The sequence below is a fragment of the Kogia breviceps genome, chromosome 10 (genome assembly GCF_026419965.1).
Source record: "Kogia breviceps isolate mKogBre1 chromosome 10, mKogBre1 haplotype 1, whole genome shotgun sequence".
NCBI lineage: Eukaryota > Metazoa > Chordata > Mammalia > Artiodactyla > Physeteridae > Kogia > Kogia breviceps.
In genome coordinates this window covers 81,135,087-81,156,633 of record NC_081319.1, presented here as the reverse complement: position 1 = coordinate 81,156,633, position 21,547 = coordinate 81,135,087, and the positions used below count along the sequence as shown (strand labels likewise).

The 21,547-nt window shown below is 37.1% G+C and overlaps 1 pseudogene; it reads left to right on the top strand.

Annotated features, from left to right (window-relative positions):
* The first annotated feature begins 19,724 nt into the window (after positions 1 to 19,724).
* On the top strand, positions 19,725 to 20,671 carry LOC131764196 (ADP-ribosylation factor-like protein 6-interacting protein 6; annotated as a pseudogene).
* Positions 20,672 to 21,547: the final 876 nt, after the last annotated feature.

The window sequence follows — 21,547 nt, the reverse complement described above, 5'->3', positions numbered from 1 at the left end:
GACACTTGAACAACACAGATTTGAACTGCGAGGTACTACGCCATCCCAGTTGGTTGGATTTGGGGGTGCAGAACCACCAATACCAAGAAACCAAGACACAAAGGAACTGTGTACACAAAGGGCTGACAATACATTACACATAGATTTTCGGCTGTGTGGAGGGTGGGAACCCCTAACCCTCTCCTTGTTCAAGGGTCAACTGTACTGTTAAACTGGGTTTAAATACAATCCGAACTTTGGCTAGAGCTTACACTCATAAAATATTAGCTCTGTGTTTCCTTACTTAGGTGTGGATAGGTTGGGAAAATGCATAAAGATCTGTTATTTTAACCTCCATATAAGTACTAGATGGCACAAGTAGTCTCCGTAATGTTAAAAGTTGAGGAAGAAACATGAAGACTAGAATTTGTTTTTCAGCTAAAAGCAAGAGATAAATCAACACTTTATCAATATTCTACTAGGTCCCAAACATATTTTTAATCAGCATATTCTTTAACTAACTTAACTACTGGCCCAAGATTATTGCTTTTTTATTTTTAATTGAAAATCTGGTGAACTTAGTGGGAATGTCTTACCTTAAACAGATTTTACCAAGATAGGCATCATATAGCCACCGGGGGTTTAAGTGATGTGTACCTCAAAAGAAAAATGTTTAATTCGAGTAGAATGGACCCATTAGAGACAAGAAGGTTAGCCAGAGTCTGTACTTCTGTAGGCTCAAGAATCAGATATGAGGATCAAATTCAAGGATTTGAGAACAGAAGAAAGAAATATATAAAGAGCTCTAGGGATAAGGAACAAGTTGAAAATGTTGAATGCAACGTGAAATAAGGCAAAATAATTCAAGATTTACATTAAAACTTTGAGGAGAGGGATTTTGGAGGATGGTGCAACAACACGGTTGTTTGAAATAGAGAAAATAAGAGTAAAACCAAAACTCATGAAAAAATTTACAACAAACTAGGTGACAAGATATCCCCACATACCTTATCATACAAATGGGTGGAGAAAAAATCCACAAAAGACAAAACACCAATGGCCTAAAGGCCTTTGTGATATCTGTATGCAGCCTTTTTATGGCTGTGACAATAGAACAGTCCCATACAATGAATGCTGCTGGAGGAGGAATAGCATGCCAATTTCGTTACATCAGCTATAACTGGGAGGGATTTTCCAATTTAATAGTGGGTAAATGAAGTGATAATTAGCAATATCTGAAGGGGCCAAGAAAATCCACTCCTATGAAATCCTGAAACCGACCAGACTGGGCTCAAATATTTCTCAATATTAAGAAAAAAAACTGCTGGGACTGGGAAGGAAAATTGGCCAGGACTTGGAAAATGAGAAAAGGGAAACTGAGTTTTTGCTCATGCCTACAGTCAGTGGCAGATCCATATCCAGAATTCCCATTTCTCAATAGCCCAATTCTGTATTTTAATTAGGAACAAAGATCAATGTACATTATACCCAGTTCTAGAGCTCCAACCAAGGTATTGGCAGCACCATATACTTGCTTAATATACAGTAATGTACAGTAAGTCCCCTACATACGAACCTTCAAGTTTCAAATTTTCAAAGACGCGAACGTGCGTTCACATGTTCAGTCATGTAAGTTAGTTCACACATCTGGCATACATTGTCACGTGCGTGCATCCTCTACAAGTGGTTATACTTTTGTGTACTTTACTGTACAGTACTATATAGAATACAGTGGTACAGTATTTTTATTTCAAGCTAGACCTGCAAGAGGACAACTTCATTGAACTCCTTGCTGTGCAACACAAGGACCTTACTAATGAAGACCTGATGGAACTGGAGGCCCAGAGACAGGATGAAGAGAGACAAGAGGAAGAAGAAGTAACTGAAGAACCAAGGAGATTCATGATGCAGGAAATGGCAAGTGGATTTTCTTAATATGAGAAGGGACTGTTAGTTTTTGAAGCACAGGACCCAAACGTAGAATGGTACACGAAGGTTGCAGCAGCTGTTCAGAATGCAATTCAGTGCTACCGTGTCATTTATGATAAGGAAAAAAGAGCTACTACCCAGACATCACTGGATCATTTTTTCAAGAGGGTAGATAGAACTGAATTCAGCAAGGAACCAGAACCTGTGCCATCAATGTCAGGCATGAGTGAAATTGCAGCTTGCCCTCTGTCTCCTGTTGCTGACGCTCCCTCAGGTCTACCATCTCCCACCTGCTCGCCCTCCTCCAGTCAGTAACTCTTCTTGCCTGTTCTCTCAATGCCAGCCTCTGTATGCCAGCTGTTGTACTGTACTACTGTACTTTTCAAGGTACTGTACAGTAAGATTTAAAATGTTTTCTTTATTTTTTGCATTTGTTTTTTATGTATTATTTGTGTGAAAAGTATTATAAACCTATTATAGTACAGTACCATATAGCTGATTGTGTTTATTGGGTACCTAGGCTAACTTTGTTGGACTTACGAACAAACTGGACTTACGAATGCACTCTTGGAACAGAACTCATTCATATGTAGGGGGCTTATTGTAGTATATTTCACTGTGCTCTGGCTCCTAGAGATGCTTCTCTTTTGGAGCCTCAGCTAGATTTCAAGTCAATTATGAGGGTTTAGAAAGGGTTTATATCCTATTCCTTCATCTCTCCTCAAACTTAACAAGCTTGTAACCATAGTAAATGGTTTACATTTATCCTAGACATTCCAATTTCCCATCTGTTCTTTTTTTCATTTCAAAACTTATTTATTAGGTGCCCATTTTATTGAAGTATAGTTGATGTATACAATATTATGTTAGTTTCAGGTGTACTATTGATACAAAATGATGACATTGGCATACATTATGAAGTGGTCACCACGATGTCTAGTAACCTTATGTCCCCATGCAAAGTTATTACAGTATTATTGATAGGGACAGCATAAAGGGACAGAGTAGGTGATTAAATAGTTAATCCCACTAGAGGATTGTAAGTAAAGAAAAAAGGTATGGGAGACCCCTGTAAGTTAATGATTACTCAAGAAAGCAGGCTTGCTTAGCAACAAAACCCATGCAGCAGAAGCATGAGACATGCTCCAAAACAATAAAACAATGGTGGCATGAGACCCACATCCTGCCCAGTGAGCTCAGTAAATTAATGACCCCTAGGACATGCTCTCTGCACACATAAAAAACTATAATTTATGGAAAGGTGACGTTTCAAAGTGAAAGACCCTCATTGTACCGAGACCTGAAATAGTTTTACCACAGTGCCATGAGAGTCCTGGCTTGACCATGTAGGGACAAGAAAACTCCCCTGCCCAACCGGAGGAGGAAATGATTATAGAAGCTTGACATCTACTCAAGAATGCAGAAGAAGGTGGTCTTCTCATCCTCCCCACTTTTCCTCTGATTATGAAACTATAGCCCACTAAGTTCTCAGGGTGGTACCTCACCTGCCTGATTTTAAGCCTCACAAGCGTCCTATTCTAATAAATCACTTCTTATCTATCACTTCACCTCTCACTGAATTTTTTCTGTGCTGAGACATAAAGAACCGGAGCTCCTCAGAACCCCCCAAAATACCACTTAGCTGTTTCATTATTAACCATATTCCCTATGCTGTGCATTACATCCCTATGCCTTATTTATTATGTGACTAACTCGAGGTTGTACCTATTTATCCCTTTCACCTGTTTCACCCAGTCCCCCAACCCCCTTCCTCTGGCAACCACCCATTTGTTCTCTGTATCTATAAATCTGTTTTCATTTTGTTTTGTTTAATTGTTTTGTTTTGGGGAGTCTGCATATAGGTGACTTCATGAGGTATTTGCACACTATCTGTAAAAGGAACATGAATTTTTGGAATTCCTGGGTCAAAGTACATTTTTAACATTTATACACAGCCAGGATGTCCTGTCTGTTTTCCCACAATAAGCCCACAACTCATAATTGTTCTTTAAAGAATAAAAAAAAATGCAACATATGATTATGGAAAATATCATAATTGCATTCATGTATATTTTCCTAATTCCCAGTGAGTTCAATATTTGGGGCAAGTTTATTGGACTTTTGTATTTCGTTTCCTATTAATTGTTTTTTCATAGCCAACTCTTGATTTTCTTTAGAATGATTTGTACTTTTAAAATACTTTTGCACTCATTCTTTATGTACAATAACCCTTTAGCTATTACATGTTGCAAATATTTTATCCAAGCTTTGCTTGATTTTCATTCATAAATAAATTATAAATGTGTGTATCATTAAATCGTATTATCTTTTGTATAACTTTTAAGGCGTTTTTTTCTTGCTTAGAAAGCCACTCCCTATGACAAGATTATAAAATATTTCCATATATATTTTTGATATATTTTATATACATACATACACAAACACACATACAGGCACACATGTATTTCACATTTTGTTAGTTTAATTTTAAAGAATATAATTTACTTAGCATATGTTAGGAGACATGGGTTTCTGGACATTTTTTTTCTGATAGTTTGCTAATCCCAATATCATTTGTGCCATATTTATGCCATGTTTTCCACACAGATTTGACAGGCTATATTCATGAGAAGCTAAATTTACGAATATATATGTGGACCTGTTGATCAATTGACCTCTATTTCTGAGAAATACCATCTTATTTTTATTGCTATAACTTTGTAGTATAATACATAGTAAGGTACATCCTTCTTTGTGCTGTTTTTAGGTTACTTTGCCTTTAGAAGATGCCCTTGATCCTACCTGCTCAACCAACAGAAATCAATGTTAAAACTCTGATATCACACAGAGTCTCACTCTCTTGGATTCTCAAAGTTTCTTCTTTTGAAGAACAAAGAGACTTTGCTATTGTACTTTTATTCAGTACATTTGACAGGCTGGTAATTAAATGATTAGATGAATGCAGTGCTTTGCCTTATGAATACCAGCTTAAATGATGTGCAATATTACTTAAAATATTCAACAAGTTGAACCAAGTTATTCCAGAAATTACAAAATTATTTTTTGAAAACCATACTAGCAGGATTAGGTATCTCAATGATTTCATAATAATAATACCACATAATTTTCTAGTATTTTACATTTACAAACATTTTTATCTATGTCATGTCGTAAGCGATGAAAGAAATCAGAGCAAAATCATGTTTTCACTGTCAAGATTTAGATAATTTAATCACACCCTTCACTAGACAGTGTATAAGGTGGTCAAGAGATGTGACTCTGGTATCCAACATCCTGGGTTCAATTCTCATCACTACAATTTATTAACTGTACCAAACTGGGCAAATTATTTAATCTTCTTAAGTCTCAGTTTTCACATCTATAAGCAGGAAATAATCATTTTACCTACCTTGTAGGATGTTGTAAGGATTAAATGAGTATATATATATATATATATATATATATATATATATATATATATATATATATATATATATAAATTGCTCAAAATAGTGTCTACACAGTAAATGATGGACATATGTTAGCTTTTATTGTTCAACGATAAGGGATGTGAAGCCCAGTTAGATGAAATGACCAAAATGTTTCTTATCAAGTTAGTAACATAAGGAAAAGAACTCAGGTACCATAACTCCTAGACAAACATTCTTCCCAGATACAAAAGAGGTCCATGAAAGAAGCCCACAGTAAGTGGAGAAGATGAGCTTTTGCTAATTTTTCCTTGTATCTGTTTTTGTAATCTCTGTAGCCGCAAAGGTAGCCTTTGCAATGACTAGTGTGCTGCGAATAAGAAATATGTCCTAAAAACATCAGTCTTGGATAAGCACCAGAGCTTTGATAGCACTCTTTGGACTGAGGGTCATATCGAATCTAAAACTATCCAACTTCACTTTGAATAATTACCAAGCCTTTGAACTTAACCCTATGACTAAGGATCCTTCAGAAGACCCTGTACAAATTTGTTGCAGAGACTGGTCGTAGGAATTCGGCAGTTTATATACAACAGCCACTGAATAATCTGGCAATGTTCTAGGTTTCTTGGTTCAGCAGTTAAGCATAAGGAGGTTTATTGAATTTTTAAATCTTTATAGAGAAACTTTCCTTGCTTTCTAAGAACAGAGGAATGGAATGTCTTTAAATTGGGAATTTCATTAATACTTCTCTTTAATGGACCATGGTAACCACATTTTCCAATAATCCTGTTACTTCTAGATCTTAAAAATCCAAAGCAAAGCAAAGCAAAGCAAAATTTGACTTGGATCTTTAGCTAAACATCCCCTTTATATGATCATAACTCCTTACAAACACCTTACAGACACCATTTAAATAATTCATTCTTTTATTAAAATGACAGTATTTGTTGATGGTGTCATCATTTGGCATCTTGCAAATATGACATTACACATATTATTATTTGGCTGTGTTTATGTGTGTGAGAGCATGTATTCATTGTGAAATTTTCTTATGCCTATTGTGTCTCTAAGACCTACATTGCATGTGAGAGACAGCAAAGAATTACTGATTTCTGTAATGATGAATAGGGTTTTAATAATAACTATAGATCACAGGGGAAAAGGTGGTTCTAGTGGCAAAAGTAATAAATTAGTAGACAAGAAATTTCTGCTACTTTTAAAATTCAGTAGTTAATTTTTGCATAACTTCTTAAGAAATAGAAAAAGAAAAGCAAAGATTAAATTCTCATATTTATACTCCTCAGACCTCCTGTAAGAAATTCCAGTGATATGGAATTACTTAGTCAACTAGCTATTAAAAATCATAATAATCTGCTGGCGATGTCATGAGCCCTTTCGATTACCAAGATAAAAGAAAAACAACGTCCAGCACTTTTGCCCCAGGCACTGCTAAATAGGAGTGTTAACTTTTGATAAACATGAATGACTAAATTCATATCACTGCAGGGAAATATAAAAAGATACACTCTCCACCTTCTTCTCACTGAAAGACTCCACAGCTGCTGATTCGACTGACTTTCTTTAATCATGAAGATTCCTGTCCTTCTCTTTGTTGTGTTTTTCTTTCTGGCCACATTGCCACCAGGAAAAATGGAAAAGTTAATTGAGTGGTTGAAATCTTTATGGAGTCTTGATTGATGTCAACTGTAAATAGTGACTGAGTTGCCAAGAGAGAGGTTTGTGATGGTCCCAGGAGTAAATCATAAAGAAAGGACCTGTGATCTTACTAAAAAATAAGGTTCCTGGTGAGTTATATCATTACGGGAGACAGTTTAAGGACTTGGTCAAATTCTTTGTTCTCAGTCTAGGCTGGCTATCCAGAAAGACAAGGTAGATAGGATATTAAAGTATAATCATCTGGATCCTTGAGAAACAATGAGGTACTGTGTGTGTTGTGTAGTAACAGTGGATTTTCCACTAACTTACACTGAATGATAGATTTGGCTATAATATGTTGCATGATTTACTTTGAGAATTCTCATTTTTTAAAAAATTGATGTTTTCAACTGATTTAGAGCCTAAAAGCATTTTAACAGTTCTATTACTGCAGGTCCAATTACATAGCAATTAATATTAATCAGATAATGAAATGAACATGGCTTTTGTTTTTTGTTTGTTTGTGGGTTTTTTGTTTTTTTTTTTAAAAAAACATCTTTATTGGAGTATAACTGTTTTACAATAGTGTGTTAGTTTTTCCTTTACAACAAAGTGAATCAGTTATACATATACATATGTCCCCATATCCCTTCCCTCTTGCATCACCCTCTCTCCCACCCTCCCTATCCCACCCCTCTAGGTGGTCACAAAGCACAGAGGTGATCTCCCTGTGCTATGCGGCAGCTTCCCACTAGCTATCTAATTTACATTTGATAGTGTATATATGTCCCTGATGAATATGGCTTTTGGAGTTACTGATACCTGGGTTCAGATTTGGTATCTGCCACCTATTGGCTATATAAATGGATCAGTTATTTACATTCCTTCAGCATCAATTTCTGCATCTGTGAATTAAGTGTAGTAAGTCTATTTCATAATATTATCATGAGGATTACTGATATATAAATATGCAAAATGCCTAATATAGACTACAATATATATTATGCCCTTCTTAAATATTGTAATTACTTTTACATTGTACTGAAACATCTTAGAAAGAAAGTAACTTCTTGGTGTCTCGTTTTGGAGGAAGAAACTCTTCTTTGACAACTACTGTAGCAGACAATGGATGCAATATTTACCCTGTTGGATTTCATGTGCTTGGGTTGTGTACCCTCCTTTGTAAACCATTGTACTTATCACTCTTAGGTTGCATTAGCAGCCAAGGGATGTGTCTTGATGGAGATCATTGGATGTGCTCTTTTGACATATTTCAGGCTACTTGAGATAGAAAAAGTATTTTTCCTATATATGCAAGAACACTGTAAAAACACACACCCAAGAAAATAATTCCAACCACCTTAGAAACAAATAAGACAAACAAGCAAACAAATAAAGCTCTAGGGACTTTTGATTTAGAAGTAGTTTAGAACTTCAATAGTTTACTAATTGAACTCAAACTCCATTCCTTAATAGCATAGGTGAAACCAAGTGCTCTAACAGTTAAGTCTATCTTTGAGTAAATTTAAAAACTCAAACACCTAAGTATTGGGGGTAAAATATTTAAGTGATCTGAATTATCTTAGAATTAAAATAAATTTTCTCAGATGAAAATTATGAGGATTATTATTATATGACATCTTTCTAAACTCAGAACAAATCAAATTAAAACCAGGTTTTGTTTTTTACTAACCCCAAACAAAGGTTTCCTTAAAATAGAGAAGGCTGGTATATATATAGGACAGCCACATTTGGGAATATAATATTACCTTCAGTCATGTTATCATGATTTATATGTGTCCCTCATGTCACCTGCTTTTGAAAAACATATGTGAAAACCTTCATGACATTTTCAGTATCTTCAGAAACCTAAGAGACTTGTATATGTGCATGGTTTCATCTAAAAGTTGAAAAATTTGCAATTCCTTCTTGCACATAAATAGGAATTTTTATATGATGCAATAGCTGTTATCTAGAGAAAAGATATTTGTTGTTTTTGTTACTAGTGGAAATATGCTAATTTAGAATTGACACTTGAACAATGCTCTTCTTTTCCTCCTACTGGTGTTTGACAGCTGTCATCTTCTGTTATTTGTAAATTCCAATTAAGTCGACATACGTGCTTCACACCCCTCATGTAGGATGGTGTAATTTGAGGATGCATTTTTAAGTTGGTGAGATAATGTCTTTTCCCTCTGGCATCGAAAGCAATAAATAACATCTCTCTAAATATTACAAATAAGGAGACATCATTAATTTATACATTGGAACAATGATATCACATGGCCTAAAATATATGGCAAAAAAAATCAATGTAACATGGGTTTGACTTTTTTCCTATAGAGCCTAGTTATCCAAAGTAACAGAGATTTTATGCTAACATAAGTTTACTGAAATCAGAGGGCATCAGTGTATATTGGGTTACCAGTGCCATCAACTCCATCACAGTTGGGTCCTATATAGTAAGATTCTCGGAGAAGAGAGAAGAACACTGTTCACATACCTTCTTTGTGAATGCTTGGTAATTCACCATTACATCTAATGCTTTTACTTTGTGAGTCTCCCTCCTTTAGTGACCCATTTAAAACTGCAAACATTTCCTGAAGAGGTGAAACAGCAAGTCTTCTATATATGATATGGATGATTTTGTTAGTTGGTACATGTTGTGATAATGGAGACTTGAGTGCTGTGTAAAGGAGGGGACCCTAAGAAACCACAAAGAAATGCTAAGCAATTTCACCCTTCTTCAAAGTGTGTCTAAGGCTGGTCATGATAGCATCACTAGTGCAGCAACCTCTTCTTCCCTGAGAGCCTCAGATCTGTGTGTGTGTTCAAAGAATCCCTCTTAACCCAGTGCCTGCTAGGGTTCTATTCATTCTTCCCATGAAAGAGAGTCCATAGATAAAAGCAAGAGAGTAATTTAAACAACATAAACTAGGGTGGGAGGGAGGGTGACGCAAGACGGAAGAGATATGGGAACATATGTATATGTATAACTGATTCACTTTGTTGTAAAGGAGAAACTAACACACTATTGTAAAACAGTTATACTCAAATAAAGATGTTAAAAATAAAAAAAAATTATAAAGCTTAAAAAAAATTAAAATAAACTGATTTTCCCATTTTTGAATCCTAAAGTCAGAAAATTTAACTGTTTAATTTCTTTTGAATTAGAGGAAAAAGTAATCAGGTCAGTAGGTACCCTTAGGAATATATGATGTCTGTTCCAAAACTACTCTGGATCAAACAATAACCATTTATAAATTTTCATGGAAAACTAAGCTGTGGCCACTACTGGGTCCAGCCAAAAGTTGAAGAGAGACCTGACAACGAATCACAAAATCCTCATTGCCAGAAAAATAGTAAAATAAATGACTTCTTAAATCCCCATCGTGGCAGGAGTGGGGGGAATCTTAGCATGTGCAGATGCTATAATAATTTTCATGTCAACAACTGATTTATTCCAAGTTCAGGACCCTATGTCACATATAATGACTAAATGGCTTATGTGCTTTTTTTTCCTTTTTAACAGTGAAATGTGCCATGAAAGACACTTATAGTTGCTTCATCAAGAGAGGCAAATGTAGACATGTGTGCCATGATTTTGAAACACCACTTGGTTTCTGCACAAAATTAAATGCCAATGGTTGTATGTAGAAGTCTGCAATAAAAATCAACATCCCTGAAAAGTAACTGCAGTGAGTATCAGAATTAGTAATAAATGAGCCTGAATTACTAACCACTTCTGCATAGTACGTGTTGCTTTTTTGGTCATGTGGCATCATTTGGGGAACTAGTTTCTCTTCAAAGAGTCTGACAATAGTGGGAGATATCCAATATATTGGGTGGTTCTGTGAAAACATTTCATTATTTTGGATATCAATTCTCTATTAACTGGCAGGATAATGCTAAATGACACCAAAAATTTTATTATTATCAGGACCCATCAATTCAAAGGTGTCCAAACTGACAGGAGCACTTCTCCAAATGAGCAAGAAATTGAAAGAGACCAAAGAAATGGAACAAATAGCATCTTCATCAGGTCATAGATCAAGGGACTTGAGTCACTTCAAGCAGGAAGTCCAAGAGTCAGTTCAACCCTTCAGTTTTATGTATTTGTTCTCTTAAACAAGGAACTTTTAAAAGACGCCATATCTGAAAATAAGGCATAGCCCCTAAGGTCCATCAACACTATCAGTCCTGTCCAAGTAGTCAGCCAAGCTCGCTCTAGTCCAGATCTGAAGTCAGAACTCAATCACATTATTGTAAGGCTAGAGAAAGCCATGGACACCACAGGAAATGGTGGGAACTGGAGAACTAGCCAGCTTGCTGTGAAGCCAGAAACCTGTTGTAATACTGATTATTACTGATGTCTGATAAGGAGATCATTGACCTAACCCTAAAATAGCTGCTGAAAAACATTATCAGTGACAATTGTAGCAAAAGTGGTAATGGGTCTTCTCCTTCAGTCTGGTGGTCCCATCTCTCTCTATTCCCAATAAAATTTTATTTTCTGGGAGTCTGCGTTTCGTACCTTGTTAGTGGAAACCCCAACAGGTTTCAATAAATTTGAATCTCAAAGGAGAAGGTATTGCGATATTATTCTCTTCTTTCTCAGGAGGTCCCAATGATCCTTTTTCTACTTTTGACTATACTGTCTTAGGCAACATTCAATGTCAATTATTCTTCTCAAAAAGAAGAAAAACAAAATGACAAAATTACTGTTATTTCACCCAGAAACTCATCTATGGGCAATAATTGTGGACATAAGATAAATAAAGGGAAAAAGGCAAGATACATTGGCTTTGCCAAACCTCCAATTTGGCCACTTATTAAATTATTAAATGACTGAGCTGGCAAGAAGTAGGAATCTTATCGAAAAACAACTACTTTTCTTAGCACTTGAGAGGATCAAAATAAATTAATATTATTCACCACATTTAGAGGGAGAAGGAGCCAAAAATTACCTGAGGCTTTTTGATATGAATACTGACTCAATAAATTACTTAGTTTTAGTGATTTCTAGAGAGTAAGCATATAAGCCCTAATTCTTTTTTCACTTTTTAAAAATGTCCACTTAATCACATTCCAACTTTCACCAAAAATATAAAACTGCAATTGAGCATCAAAATGTAATATTAAACTTTTGGCTAGCCAAGTTAAAAAGAACTAATGATTGTATAGCTCCCATGTTCCAACTTTAAAAAATGAATTTTAAAAATTTCTGACTAAAAAAAAAAAAAATTCTGACTACTCAACCTTACATTCAATTTTATAAAGTTGAAATGTTGAAATGTTGGGTAACTACTACTGCATGAAACAGTATCTTATAAAATTCTCAGTTTGAGAGTTGGGTGCAATGATAATCAGGGACTTTTTCAGGCCTCATTCCACAGGCTATGGAGACAGAGAACAAGGTTAGACTTTGAGTCCCATTCAGGTGTTCTTGACTCCTCTCCCCGAGCTGGATTCTCTAACTGACAATACCTTTAGTCATAAAGAGCCTATTTTGAATGTTTTCCTTCTTGGCTGCCTTGTACACGGGAGGCAGAAAAGATGGAGTTGGAAAAGGAATCCTGTCAAGCATTAAAGACTGCCCTTGGGCAAGGTGGAATCCAGCTCTCAGAACTTGAACTTGAAATACACACTGTCAACTGGGACATCCTTCTTGGTAATTCCTCGGATTAATTTCAGCAGCCCAATCTTAGCTGTTATTAAATCTGAGAATCATTTTTTGTCAAATAGTGAATACATGAGCCTCTCAGCTAGTAAAAGAAATTGAGAAAGGAGAGTTCATTGGTTTCCTATTGCCCACAGGATAACAAGGAAGAGTAGCATACAGGAAATCAGTAAAGCACCCCAGTGTAGGGGAGCATACCTAGAACGCATGGACACAGGGAGATCTGATGGGAGACTATTGAAATAATCCAGGTATACAGAGATAAAGACATGACCTAGGGGGATAGCAGACCAGATTTGAGACATTCTAGCAAATGTTGCATTCCCAAATTATGCTCCACATATTGAATAAAACAAATACTAGTAAGATTTCAAGAGAAACTCACATGTTATATTATTAGATTGTGTTTGTACTTGTCCGTGTTAACTTAGAAGTATGTAGTAAGAGACAGAAAAGAGTTTATTGCTCTGCTTCTATTTGTCAATCCTTTCTAGCTTACAAGGGTACAGCCACAGCCTATTTTCTTAATATTTTTTAACATGGACTTGGCCAATTTGAGAAGTAACAGGATATAAGACACACCCTAAAATCTTACTTCAAACCTTCCACAAGTTCTCCATCACCCTCAAGATAAAGTCCAGACCTCTTAGCCAGGTTTAAAATGCTTAACTCCTCACCTTTCACTCTATATAATTCAGTAACACTCAACTTCTATCAAAGCATCACGTTCCAACTTGCTTCCTACTCTTTGCACTTGCCGTTCTCTCTCCCTAGAATTTTCTACTTCTTTCTTCACCTGATAAATAACCTTTCAAGTCTAATCTTGGAAACTATCCCATTATAATATGAATTTATGAATCTCCTCCCCCTCCCTAAGTGACCCACCTATTTATTCTGTAATAGCATTTTATCACTCAGAATTGTAGTTGCCCCTTTAGGTGTCTATACGTCTGTGTTTCTCATTAGACTATAAGCTCCATGAAGCTGAAGACTCAATTCTTTTTATTTACTATTGCTTCTCAAGATCCAAGATGGGATCTCTTCTATACATGATTGCTTGGTAAAAATATATGGGAAAAATAAATGAAAGAAAGAGAGAGGGGAACATAAGGAGAGGGGAAAATATGGAAGAAAATATAAACAAAATATTTACTCCAGACCCCAAAAGCCAGATAAATCTCCAGGGCCAAATTCACTAACAATGATTCAACTCTTGTTTTACAGCCAGTTGGAACCTGCAAAGAATATGGTTGCTTTCTTAGCCAGGATATGGACAGATTGAGGTGTCTAATAAAGATCTGAATAATATTGTCCTATACACTGGCATATCCACTTTACGCCCAAAATGCAACCATGTCTGGAAATGAACACACCGTTTATGAAAGTGAAATTTATTTTTTAGTCTGTTAATAAGGCATGGTTCCTCTTGGTATTCTTCTGTTCCTAGGTCATGCACATTCTAGCATCTTAATTAATAAAATTAAACGATGAGTGAAATTCACTGTCACTGTGCATATCTGCTAATGTCTTAAGCATTGATTGAGGAACCAATAATTTTATTTTGTTTCCAAAATGGTGGAAAATTGTGACTAAGAAGCTAGAGGTTTCTCTAGGGGTCAGAAATCTAATTGAGTCAGGAAGGTGGGGGGAGTATTACCATAGGGATGAAGTACTCATGTTTTGAAGTTAGATTGCTTGAGTTTGAATCCCAGCTTAACTATGTTCTGAGCCGTGTGATTTGAACAAAAATCATTACCAGCTCTCTAGACTTCAGTGTCCTTATCTATAAAATAAGAATAATAATAGCACTCACTGAATGAGTTTGACATGAAAATTAAATAAGATAATCCAAGTAAAACTCATGCAATATCTGGTGCATAATAAACACATAATTGATAATGTTAAAAGTAACATTATCATTATCACTGTAATCATATCAATACTACTATAATTGTTTGATGTTCCAAACTTGCTCTTGCATAAATGGTGTATATGTGTACAGAGATCACATTGTAATCATCAGAAGCCTATCTCACACGTAAAAAGATGAAAGAGCGTAAAATATCTTTAAATGTGGGTGGGTTTGAGAAGTCTCAAGAGAGAATTCCTGAGGCAAAGAGACAGCCCTGGGATATTTCAACATTTTGGTTTCTGCTTTGTTTCTTGTCTCTGCCCTGGGTGAAGAGGAAAGCTAGAACTAGTACAAGCTATTCATATGACCAAGAAATGTTAGAAAACTTGACGTGGTAAAAAAAATTTATGGGTTCTATAGCAAGACTAGGATAACTTAGTGATAAAAGTCAAAGACAAACAACTGAAAGGTTTACTATAAGGTACCAGGTATTTCCCAAGTCATGCGTCTCTTGGAGAATAAAGAATAGCAAGCCAAAAAGATGAACGACTATAGTAGCTGTGTTTGTATTTTCAAATTTCTAAATTCAAAATGCTTTTGCAAAGCTAAAGCTTTAGGGACATAGAGTAATAATGATGGAAGTCATTTAAAAGTTTCAAAACTAAGTCCTTTTAATTTTCTATACATTTTACTCCCACACATAATTAAATTCTGTGGGTCTCATGTGTCACAATAGAAGAATAAACACTTCCAAGGTCCCCAGGAGCACATCTTCAGTCTACTTTTTAAAAATACTTTCCTGGGCTTCCCTGGTGGCGCAGTGGTTGAGAATCTGCCTGCCGACGCAGGGGACACGGGTTTCCGCAACGGGAGAGGCCACAACAGTGAGAGGCCCGCGTACCACACACACACACACACACACACACACACACACACACACACACACACACACACAAATACTTTCCTGAGTAAACATATTTTACAAGCACTATTCCAATCACACAAAATGAATCCCAACTCTCTAATCTTTACTTATTTCTTCAGCTCAAGATGCAACTATGCCTATTGGATATCTCTTATGAAAATTCTGTAGATTCCTTAAACTCAACACCATCAGCATAATTCCTTCTTCTCTCGTTCTCACCCCCATAGACTGACTTCTCCTATTTTGTTTATGTGATTATTGTTATCATCACCTAAAGGACAGGACTACTTCCTTATCATCTCCATCTATAAGTACATTTATTCCAGTTCATAAATACTTGAGATTGACATGTACACACTGCTATATTTAAACACGAATAACCGACAAGGAGCTGCTATAAAACATAGGGAACTCTGCTCAATATTTTGTAGCCACCTAATTGGGAAAAGAATTTGAAAAAGAATAGTGACATGTATATGTATAGCTAAAACACTTTGCTGTACACCTGAAACTAACACGACATTGTTAATCAACTATACTCCAATATAAAATTAAAAGTTCAAAAAAACCCATACTACTTGAAATTGCTCTTTCAATTCTTGCCAACACAGACTTGCTCAAGCTCTCATGGTTAGCCCTTGCCTGTCCCATGTCCATGGCACGTACCCACAGTGACATTTGCCTTTCAGGCAAGTCCCTACTCAAGTTACAGAAAGTATCAATAGGAGTCAAGTCAGTCACTATGGGCTAAGCACTAAGGGTGTGATGCTGAGTGGAGAGGAATATAGTTTCTATAAATGTTGCAACTATTGAATACATATTTATTAGTATGACATGTGCTAAAATAGAAGAAATCTCGCTTCTAAATTTACCTTGAAGTAAGGGATTCTGGAAAGACTGCATTAAGAAAATGGCATTTATACTAGGATCCGAGGAATGAGGAAAAGATAAGTAGGATGTTACCGTATAGTTGAAAAGGGGGGCAGGTTGAGGAGGAAAATTATTTTGGATGTTTCTGGTAAGTGTAGTAGATAAATGTGTAAAGTCCTGAGGTGGAAAAGAGCAAAGACACAGTACAAGAAACAGAAAAAATTCGATGTGGTTGCCGAGGAAAGGAAGAGTAGTATAGAAAAAATATGAAGGTGGAAGCCTGGGTGAGCCAAGGCCATGAATGGTTAAGGGAAAAGTATGAGAATTTACTCTAAGAGAAAAAAGTACAGGAATCTAAGCAAAAGGGATCTTTGTGACCACTGTGTGGGGAACGGAAGATCAAGGGTGTGTACTTCTAGATAAATCCAGAGGCTGTTGGAGAATTACAACTGAGAGATGATGTTACCTAGAGCAGATCAATGGATATGTGTGGCGAGCATTGCCCTCTGAGGAAGGCGCCATTAAGACCCTCATAAGCCTCAGGGCCCGATTGTACTCTCCTTGGTATGCATCCTGGACTTTATGGTATGAACGTAAAAAAGGAGATGGCCAAAGCGCTCCAGGGACCTGCTCAGTTACTGGGAGTCCATGGTTGTTCCCTAAAGCTAGGAAAAGCAACCCTGGAGGGGAAATTGGTGCCTTTGAGGGAGAAGCCGAGAAGCCAATCAACCAGCTGATGCCGATAAGATGGTGACTAAGCAAATTCCCTGCTTTAGGGGTACGGCTATGCTTTGTTATTAAACTTGCCTTGCAACCATCAGTTGCTTGTGCCCTTCTGATCCCATACCTTGGTGCGTTCAGTTCCCTAGCCCCTCTCGTCGATTGTTGCTGCACTTTGAGGACCCGCCGCGGCTGGCGGCAAGTGGCGCCTGAACAGGGACCTGACGAGAGGGACATCTGAATCTCGGTAGGTGAATCCCCGGAGTGAAGAGTGAAAGTGTGGCCACATAGTAAAGTTGATAGTAACTCGGGGCAATAGTCAGAAGTAAAAAAATATGGGACAAGAAGTATCCAAGAAGCGACCTGAAATCACTGATCAAGAGAAGGAGTTGTCCACCAGTGCTTTCCAGGCTTTTACAGCTGGAAATTATGATGTCTGTCTTCAACATCTTGCCTGCCTACAAGATATAAACAAATACGATTATAATATAATTTTGAATACGGCAGTAGCCGAGTTTTTCAAAAGTAACCAGACAACAACAGATAGTTTAAGACAGACACTTAACCAGTTGAAGAATCAGGAAGAAATGGATGGATTAGATGATGTTGAAAACAGTATGTTGTATTACAATCAAGCAGTCATCCTGTATCATGTCCGACAGTATACAGAAGCCATATCCGTTGGTGAAAAACTTTATCAGCTCATAGAACCTTTTGAAGAAAAATTGGCCCAAGCAGTGTGTTTTTTGCTCGTAGACCTGTATATATTAACCTACCAAGCTGAGAAAGCTTTACATCTTCTTGCTGTTCTAGAAAAAATGATTTCACAGGGCAACAATAACAAAAATGGAAAGAATGAGACTGGTAATTACAGCAACAAAGATGGGTCTAATCATAAAGCTGAAAGTGGAGCTCTAATAGAAGCTGCAAAGTCAAAGATACTATTTTTGTGTTGAAGTATATGTAGGAGGACAAGGGACTTTACTGGCCGGCCATAGTTTAAGGGTAGTTAAAGCTGTTACAAGTTTGAAGTTTCCCTCCTTTTTTCCTTCTGATTTTCCCCAATCTGATTTTGAATTCTCAAATCTGGTGCACTTAAATTATAATAATGGTACCATTCTAATTTCTTCAGTTTCTGTTACTGATAATAGTTTGGTTTTTTATAAGCATTGGGATTTTGGGAAGTTTGCATTGTCTTATTCTTATCAACCGGTTATTACTTGTGTTACACCCTCATATGCCTTGCTAATAGGAGATTTACAGATTGAGTTTATTTCTGGTTCCTTAGGATATAATATAACTTGTCAGAATTGTATTTTTAGTACTTTCATTCTGCCTATGAAAGGAACTTTTTCTGTTATGATGTTAAAACAACCTTCGTATGTAATGCTGCCTGTAAATATTTCTGAACCATGGTATCATAGTACTAGCATGCAAGCTTGGCTAGAATTATCTGAAGCTTTAAAAAGACCTAAATGATTCATTGGAATATTAATATGTAGCATATTAGCCTTAGCCGCTTTAACAGCCACAGCCGCTACCGCCGGTTTAGCATTAAGTAAAACTGTACAACAAGCACATTGTTAATCAATTGTCTAAAAATACCAGTATTGCATTAGCATGACAAAGTCATATTGATACTCAACTAAAAACTGAGGTTGATGAGTTAAGAAATGCTCTCATAGGTTTAGGAGACCAAATTATGGCTTTAAAATTGAAAATGGGTTTGATTTGCCATGCTAAATATACTTGGATTTGTGTGACTCAACACGCTTATAATGAAACTGACTGGGATTGGAACAAAGTAAAAATGCACTTTTTAAGTGTATGGACTGATGGACACATTAGTTTGGACATACAAAAACAATGCGGAAATACAAGCAATTCAAGAAGTTCATCTACAAGAAGACGGGCCCCAACAATTAATTCAAGGACTCTTGGATCAGCTTCAATGGTTAAACCCAATGCATTGGTTTCAAAATGGACTCACAGGATTGATTACCGTGGGGTCATGTGTATTGTTGATGTTAATTGCCTTACCTTGTTTATTACGCTTTGTTGTTGGCCGTCTCGCTGCTCTTCGTCAGGAGGTGTATGGGTTGAAATTGCATTATCAAGCTTTAAAAAATAAAAGAGCGGGAAATGTGGCGAGCATTGCCCTCTGAGGAAGGCGCCATTAAGACCCTCATAAGCCTCAGGGCCCGATTGTACTCTCCTTGGTATGCATCCTGGACTTTATGGTATGAACGTAAAAAAGGAGATGGCCTTTGGCCAAATCGCTCCAGGGACCTGCTCAGTTACTGGGAGTCCCTGGTTGTTCCCTAAAGCTAGGAAAAGCAACCCTGGAGGGGAAATTGGTGCCTTTGAGGGAGAAGCCGAGAAGCCAATCAACCAGCTGATGCCGATAAGGCGTGACTAAGCCGAGAAGCCAATCAACCAGCTGATGCTGATAAGGCGTGACTAAGCCGAGAAGCCAATTAACCAGCTGATGCCGATAAGATGGTGACTAAGCAAATTCCCTGCTTTAGGGGTATATGTACGGCTATGCTTTGTTATTAAACTTGCCTTGCAACCATCAGTTGTCTGTGCCCTTCTGATCCCATATCTTGGTGCGTTCAGTTCCCTACCCCCTCTCGTCGATTGTTGCTGCACTTTGAGGACCCGCCGCGGCTGGCGGCAGATATGAGAGGAACTGGATGGATGTTAGCTGCACTATGGGTGGAAGAATCTACAGGAGGTGGGGGTGATGTTATGGGAAAATTAAGAGAAAATAGTGCAGAAGTACCAATGGATAGTGCAATAGTCCCTCCTTCTCTCCACCAGGTAAAAGCCTAGCTTGCTCACACTAGGTTTCTAATGTTCCTCAGTGATCTATTTAAGATTCTAGAAAGCTATTCAAATATCATATTGGAGGTTGACTGTCAAACTCAACTTTGTGTGGAAAGTTCATTTAAAGTGACTTCAGAAAACTCCACCAACTTCCCCCGGGGAAGGGAAGACCACTGTGTCCGTAGGGGGTGGGGCAGTTGGGGCCTGCCACCTTCACCCCCCCGCCCAGGTCACGGAGACAGCTGGGGTGAGGGTGAAGTCGACGAGGAGGAGGGATGCAACCGAGTGGCCCGTGACCTGCGGGCCGAGATCTCGGCCGGGGCATCGTGGGAACCTAGAAAGGACTCGCTACTCCGGCCAGATGGGGACGGGTCTCCCGCCCCGCCCAATAAACGCAATGGCATTTTCTCGGCGGACGCGGGCGGCAGAGCCCAAGCCCGGCGCTGGCCAGTCTAGGTCCTCTCAGTGCTCTGTTCGCTGCTGTTTGCCATCCTCCTCACCATCATCTACCTGATCGTAAAAGAGTTACATGCTGAAAATTGGAAGAACGAAGATGATGTACACACTGGACTGTTAGGATTCTGGACTCTACTTATAATATCCCTAGCTGCCGGGTTCTCCTGTTGCAGCTTTTCTTGGACAGTGACTTATTTTGATTCTTTTGAACCAAGAATGTTTCCTCCTACTCCTCTTTCACCTGTCAGGTTCAAGAAACTGGACATTCTTTCCAGATGGCCTATAGTATGGCAATTTTGAATGGCATTGTAGCTGCTCTTACTGTAGCTTGGTGTCTCATGTAAACCCACACTGAAGCAATATTCTTGACAAAACTTAGTCATGATTGCTTTGTAATAACAGGGAAGAACATCATCGCCTACTCAGAAGACCAAGAAACCTTCTGCTCATTATGTGGTTCAGATACGTGTCATATCATCATCATTATGGAGGACTTTTTAAGCATCGTTCTAGAGCCTAGGCATTGGGAATATCTAAGTATTAAGTTTCAAGTAATGCTTAAAAGTGTAAGATGTTTACCTCATCTTTTTACTTTTGTGTGCATTGTCCTTATAAGTTGGAGAAAACATTTTAATGGAACTCAAACTCGAAAACGTGGATGCAGAACATCCCGAATCAATGCCTGCCTTTCCCTGTATATGGATATACTACATTTTTGCTAAGAAATACTGATAGTACTGTTTGAGATAGAAATATTTCTTATTATTCATTATATTAGGAAAGCAAACAATGCCTACTACTTTGACATTTTACAGAAGCTACTTTTAAATCAGAATATTTAGTTTTTGATATATAGAAGGTGCATTTATATTTTTAATGGGCTATGGTTCTTTATGTGTACTTTTACATATTTTCCTACTGTATCTTGAATTTGTATGTTTTTAAGTTGTTACATCTAGGCAAATGTAAATGTTATTTTTTAGCTCGTGCAAACCTTAATACCTACCATTTTTAACAAGTATTTTGTCTTTTAAGAAAAGCTCACTGGCCTGAGTTTAAAACTAAGTAAGCTTGTTTTTTAAGAAAACAACAAAAAAAACTGAAAAAAGTTTAATTATTTAAGCCATGAAAATATTCAGGAAATTCAAAGCTATTCACTATTTCCATTTTCACAATTCCAAATATTTATCATGGTGCATATATGATTACTTCAACAAAAC